This window comes from Triticum dicoccoides, chromosome 1B (assembly GCF_002162155.2).
Source record: "Triticum dicoccoides isolate Atlit2015 ecotype Zavitan chromosome 1B, WEW_v2.0, whole genome shotgun sequence".
In the NCBI taxonomy this organism is placed as follows: Eukaryota; Viridiplantae; Streptophyta; class Magnoliopsida; order Poales; family Poaceae; genus Triticum; species Triticum dicoccoides.
Window position 1 is genome coordinate 672,407,503 of NC_041381.1, and position 6,601 is coordinate 672,414,103.

Genomic DNA, 6,601 nt, shown 5'->3' on the forward strand with positions numbered 1-6,601 from the left:
ACCCTGAGCCTTGCGGCCGTCCTCTCTTCCCCTCTCCCCCCCTCTCAAATCCTTCTAAAATATTGCAAATCCGGAGTATTTGACCGTGGATTTCGAAGCCAACCCCTCCTGTTGGGGATATAACTGGTGGGTATAAACCGCCCAGGAGGGGCCGGTTTATCCAATATTGAAGCCCATGAAGTTATAGAAGATGGCGACTTATGGAGGATACCTGACAAAGGAACCCAAAGCCCAGAGGCGGGTTAGGGCCCATAGATATAAACCGCCATAGGTGTGTAACTTGTAATGTAAGACAGTAAAGAGTAGATACTGAGCCGGACATGTTTATGAACCGGCCTCGGGACTCTGTAGACTGACGGGCGTCAACCTGTGTATATAAAGGGAGGACCCGACGACGGTTTAGGGACAACACACAACAACTCGAGAGCCAGGCAAAGCGGATTCGCTCCCTGGTCATCGAACCCCATCAATTCCACCACAACTGGATCGTAGGCTTTTACCTTCACCGCAAGGGCCGAACCAGTATAAACTCCCGGTGTCCTTTGTCCGGTTTAACCCTTTAAGCTAATCTCATTGCGATGGCTCCACAACTAAGTCCTTATGTTAGGACATCTGACGTGTTAATTCCACGACAGTTGGCGCCCACCGTGGGGCTATCGCATGATGGTTTCAAGTTCTTAGAGGGCAAGTTCGAAGGGCTCAAGGGATATGCAGTGGGCCGGATGACCAAGAGTCGTCGCGGCAAGCTCTACATCGACGACGCAGGCTGGGGCCCCGACGCCGGCTCAATCGAGTACGGGTACCGGGTCCCCTTCAGAGGAATTCATGTCTTCATCGGCAAGATCAGCGAAACGGGACCTGAGCCGGACATCTGCGCCGACCTCATCGAGATGGCTCAGCGTGCAAGCCCTGCCCGGGTTCAGCCCGCCATGAAGCGTGTGTTCGTAGGATTCATCCATGGTGCAGAATCTGAACCGGTATCCGACGGTGAGACGACGGTCTATTCAGATGGCGAGTCATCCACCGGGGAGACCGAGTCATTGTACATAATGCCAGATGGCCGGTTTGGGGGCTGTTCCGATGGCGACAGTATTCTGGATCCCCTTGAACCACCAAACCGGATTGCGATCTTCAAGGCCGGTACGCAGCCTGCACCGCACTCCTTAGCTGCGGCGGCAATGATTTCTGGATCGGCAGCCGGGGCAGGAGGCCCTGTGCGCCAGTTGGCTCAAGTTCTGTCCGGTTTACTGGACACTTTGGCAACATTGTTGACCACGGAAGTTAACCCGGATAATGCAGATCAGCATAACGCGGAAGTCAGGAAATTATGAGACCAGATAGCTCAGGCTAAGGAGGACATGGCTGCTGAGGAAACTAGGATGGCTACGGAGCGGGCCACTTTGGATGCTCAGGCGCAGCGAATTCATGCCGATGTTGGGGAACGTAGCAGAAATTCAAAAAATTTCCTACGAATCACCAAGATCTATCTATGGAGAAACCAGCAACGAGGGGAAGGAGAGTGCATCTACATACCCTTGTAGATCGCTAAGCGGAAGCGTTCAAGAGAACGGGGTTGAAGAAGTCGTACTCGTCGTGATCCAAATCACCGAAGATCCTAGTGCCGAACGGACGGCACCTCCGCGTTCAACACACGTACAGCCCGGTGACGTCTCCCACGCCTTGATCCAGCAAGGAGAGAGGGAGAGGTTGAGGAAGACTCCATCCAGCAGCAGCACAACGGCGTGGTGGTGATGGAGGAGCGTGGTAGTCCAGCAGGGCTTCGCCAAGCACCGCGAAAGAGGAGGAGTAAGAGAGGTAGGGCTGCGCCAATAGAGGGAGAAACTCATGTGTTGGGTAGCCCCCAGGCCTCAAGTATTTATAGGGGAAGGGGAGGGGCCTGCGCCCCCTCTAGGGTTCCCTCCCCAAGGGTGGAGTCAGCCCCCAGATGCCATCTGGGTGGCGGCCAGAGGGGGAGAGAGGGGAGGCGCGCCTGGGGTGGGCCTTAGGGCCCATCTGCCCTAGGGTTTGCCCCCTCCCACTCTCCCTTGCGCCTTGGGCCCCTTGTGGGGGGCGCACCAGCCCACCTGGGGCTGGTTCCCTCCCACACTTGGCCCATGCTGCCCTCCGGGGTTGGTGGCCCCACTTGGTGGACCCCCGGGACCCTCCCGGTGGTCCCGGTACGTTACCGGAAAAACCCGAAACTTTTCCGGTGACCAAAACAGGACTTCCCATATATAAATCTTTACCTCCGGACCATTCCGGAACTCCTCGTGACGTCCGGGATCTCATCCGGGACTCCGAACAACATTCGGTAACCACATACAAACTTCCTTTATAACCCTAGCGTCATCGAACCTTAAGTGTGTAGACCCTACGGGTTCGGGAATCATGCAGACATGACCGAGACGTTCTCCGGTCAATAACCAACAGCGGGATCTGGATACCCATGTTGGCTCCCACATGTTCCACGATGATCTCATCGGATGAACCACGATGTCAAGGACTCAATCGATCACGTATACAATTCCCTTTGTCTAACGGTATTGTACTTGCCCGAGATTCGATCGTCGGTATGCCGATACCTAGTTCAATCTCGTTACCGGCAAGTCTCTTTACTCGTTCCCTAACACATCATCTCGTGATCAACCCCTTGGTCACATTGTGCACATTATGATGATGTCCTACCGAGTGGGCCCAGAGATACCTCTCCGTTTACACGGAGTGACAAATCCCAGTCTCGATTCGTGCCAACCCAACAGACACTTTCGGAGATACCTATAGTGCACCTTTATAGCCACCCAGTTACGTTGTGGCGTTTGGTACACCCAAAGCATTCCTACGGTATCCGGGAGTTGCACAATCTCATGGTCTAAGGAAATGATACTTGACATTAGAAAAGCTTTAGCATACGAACTACACGATCCTTGTGCTAGGCTTAGGATTGGGTCTTGTCCATCACATCATTCTCCTAATGATGTGATCCCGTTATCAATGACATCCAATGTCCATGGTCAGGAAACTGTAACCATCTATTGATCAACGAGCTAGTCAATTAGAGGCTTACTAGGGACATGGTGTTGTCTATGTATCCTCACATGTATCTGAGTTTCCTATCAATACAATTATAGCATGGATAATAAACGATTATCATGAACAAGGAAATATAATAATAACTAATTTATTATTGCCTCTAGGGCATATTTCCAACAGCCGAATCTTACCGGCTCATGCAGGATCAGAACGTTTCAAACGACGTGATGAGGAGGATGCACCAATCTCGTCTACCGCCGGTTTATGAAGCAAGGAACCTCTTTAGCACGCCAGGAGCGGGAACTAGTAACCCGGCAACGGTAAATCAGGTTGAAGCACCTGGGACAGGAGCGCCGGATCAGCCACGGATGATGGACCAGCCTCGACAGAACCATGATCCGCGTCAGTACGTGCCAGCACCGCTGGGTCATTTTCCTACCCCTTTGGATAACATGATTGCCGCCGAGTCACGATTGGCAGCTATTCCAATAGAAAGCGATTCTCCGGCAGCGGTTGAGACACGGCGGGCCAAAGATCTCCTCCAAACAGCAATGGTTCAGCAGCAGGCTTATTCGTATAGTCGGGACAAGATTCATTCTACCCCTCGCCCGAGCCGGAGTTACAGCAGGCATGTTGAGGAACCGACTGTGTCAAGCAGTGGTCGGAACCATAATCCTCCCCGCAGGCCTAACCCGACAGGGGGGAGAGCTGATGCACAGGATGTAGTAAACCAGGGCAGAGCACGTCGAGAAGCCGAGTTTAGCTGCGCGGGATGCGGCGCGTCAACATACTCTGGTTCGTGCTACAACTTCAGTGGAACCAGTGGTTGTTTTCAGTTTTTTGGGGGTGCCGTGTCTCACCCCAGCTCTACGCAATGTACGGCTGCCCAAGGATTTCAAGGGTCCTCGTAAGGTGCCCAATTACACTGCAGATTTATACCCCGAGTCATGGATCGAAAGCTATGAGATGGCAATAGAGATGCTGGATGTGGATGAGGCGGTATGTGCTAAATACTTCACCATGATGCTAGAAGGAACAACCCGTACTTGGTTAAAAAGTTTGCCATTTAACTCCATTGGGTCATGGGCCGAGTTAAAGAACCGGTTTATCATGAATTTCAAGGACACGTGCAAGCAGTCTATGTCGATTGTGGACTTAGCTTCCTGTGTTCAAGGAGAAGGTGAATCGACAACCCATTGGGTGCGCCGGGTTTCAGAAATCTTATATTCATCAGATCGCATCAATGCCAATACAACAGTCTTAACATTGGAGGGCAATTGCCGGTTCAGCCTCTGAAGTTGAAGTTGGGACGGCTCTAGCATCACTGCAATGACATGGGAACACTTATGGAAGCTTTGGTTAAGTATGCCGACTCTGATAGTACCAAGGATTCCGAGTCTGATGAGGAAAAGCCGAAGAAGGGAAAGAAGGGCGGCAACACCAAAGGGCAGCAGCATAACCCGACGGGCAATGGTAAGCATAAAGCGGAGAATAGTTTGGATTTTGTGGATAACACCAATGCGCAGGATAATGGTCAGCGTCGTAAGGGTAAACCGCCCCAGCGGAGTGGAGGATCAGGTATCAATCTTGAGCGCCAGTTGAACATGCCTTGCCCAATGCCTTGCCCAAAGCAGGGGGTATATATACCGAAAAAATTGCATCATCATATATCATCGAATAAAATTACATCATCATCATCATATATATACATCTAAAAAAGTTTTCATATATCATATATCATATATATATATCATCTAGTACAAAAAATTGACCAAGCTAGTTTTCATATATCATCATATATATCATCATCATCTACTACAGAAAAAATTGACCAAGTTTCCATATATATACAGAAACATCTAACAACATCTATATATAACAGAAAAATAACATCTATATATAACAAAAAAAATTGAGCAGGGGCACGGCGCCGGCGCCGGCGCCGGCGGGGCATGGGCATGGGCGCAGGGGCGCGCACGGGACAGGGGAAGGGCGCGGGAGCAGGCTTGCTCACAGGGGGCGGCAGGGCACGATGGGCGGTGCATCGGGGCAGGCAGGGGCATCGGCGGTGGTGGCGGCGGCGACCGCGAGCAGCCTGACAGCGGTGGTGGTGGCGGCAATGGTAAGGTGGACCAGGGGTGTCGGGCAGCGACAACGACGAGGAGGAGCACGGGGCAGGGGCGTTGGTAGCGACGGCCACGGCGACGGCGAGCAGCCTGACAGCGTCGGCGGCGGCGACGACGACAAGGTGGAGCAGGGGCGTCGGGCGGCGACGGTGACGGGGAGGAGCAGGGGGGCCGGGTAGAAGAAGTGGTAGATTTCGTCGAAACTGCTAATTGTTTTCTTATATACCCAGGGCATTGGTACCGGTTCGTGCCACCAACCGGTACCAAAGGTCTACTTTCAGCAGCCCAAAGGGCAGGAAACAGAGGCCTTTGGTTCCGGTTGGTGGCACCAACCGGTATCAAAGGAGGGCATTGATACCGGTTCGTGGTATAAAAGGATTTGAAAAGCTATTGAAAAGGATTTGGTACCGGTACATTGGTGTGATTTGATGCCGACGGGGCACACCAAAGAAGCTTCTTCAATATTTTTAGTAGCTTTGGTACCGGTTGTATGCATCAAAGGATTTGAAAAGCTATTGTACATACCGTCAGTCAATTCGTTATCCTTTGGAAATTTCTTCTTAAATATTTTCAGTAGCTTTTCAAATCCTTTGTTAGGCACACCATTCTCTGCCTTCCACTTCAGCAATTCCAGTACGGTATCGAGCTTTCTGTTGCCATCTTCGCAATTGGGGTACAAACCTTTTTTGTGATCCTTCGAACTTCAGCTTCTCCTTTTCACTTTCGCATTTTCTCCTTGCATCAACAATGACCCGACGGCGATCATCATCGGGCACATCGTCTGGTTCCTCTTGATCTTCAACAGCTTTCCCCATTGCAGCATCACCGTATTCACGGGGCACATAGTTGTCATCGTCCTCTTCTTCTTCGCTGTCTTCCATCATAACCCCTATTTCTCCGTGATTGGTCCAAACATTATAGTGTGGCATGAAACCCTTATAAAGTAGGTGGGTGTGAATGGTTTTTGAGTCAGAGTAAGACTTCGTATTCCCACATATAGGGCATGGACAACACATAAAACCATTCTGCTTGTTTGCCTCAGCCACTTCAAGAAAATCATGCACGCCCTTAATGTACTTCGAGGTGTGTCTGTCACCATACATCCTTTGCCGGTTCATCTGCGTGCATTATATATAATTAAGTGTGTCAAAAACCATTACAGAACATCATGAATAGATAATTAAGTGACAAAATTAATATAAGTTCATCATCACATTAAAACCAAAGTACATGCATATATAGTTCTCATTAAACGACATATAGCTCTCCAGAGCATCTAATTAATTAAACCATACATTGAAACTATATAAAACATTTCAATGCGAAAACAAATGCGATCATAATCGCAACCAAGATAACAATTGAGCCAATGACATAATGATACCAAGCCTCGGTATGAATGGCATATTTTCTAATCTTTCTAATCTTCAAGCGCATTGCATCCA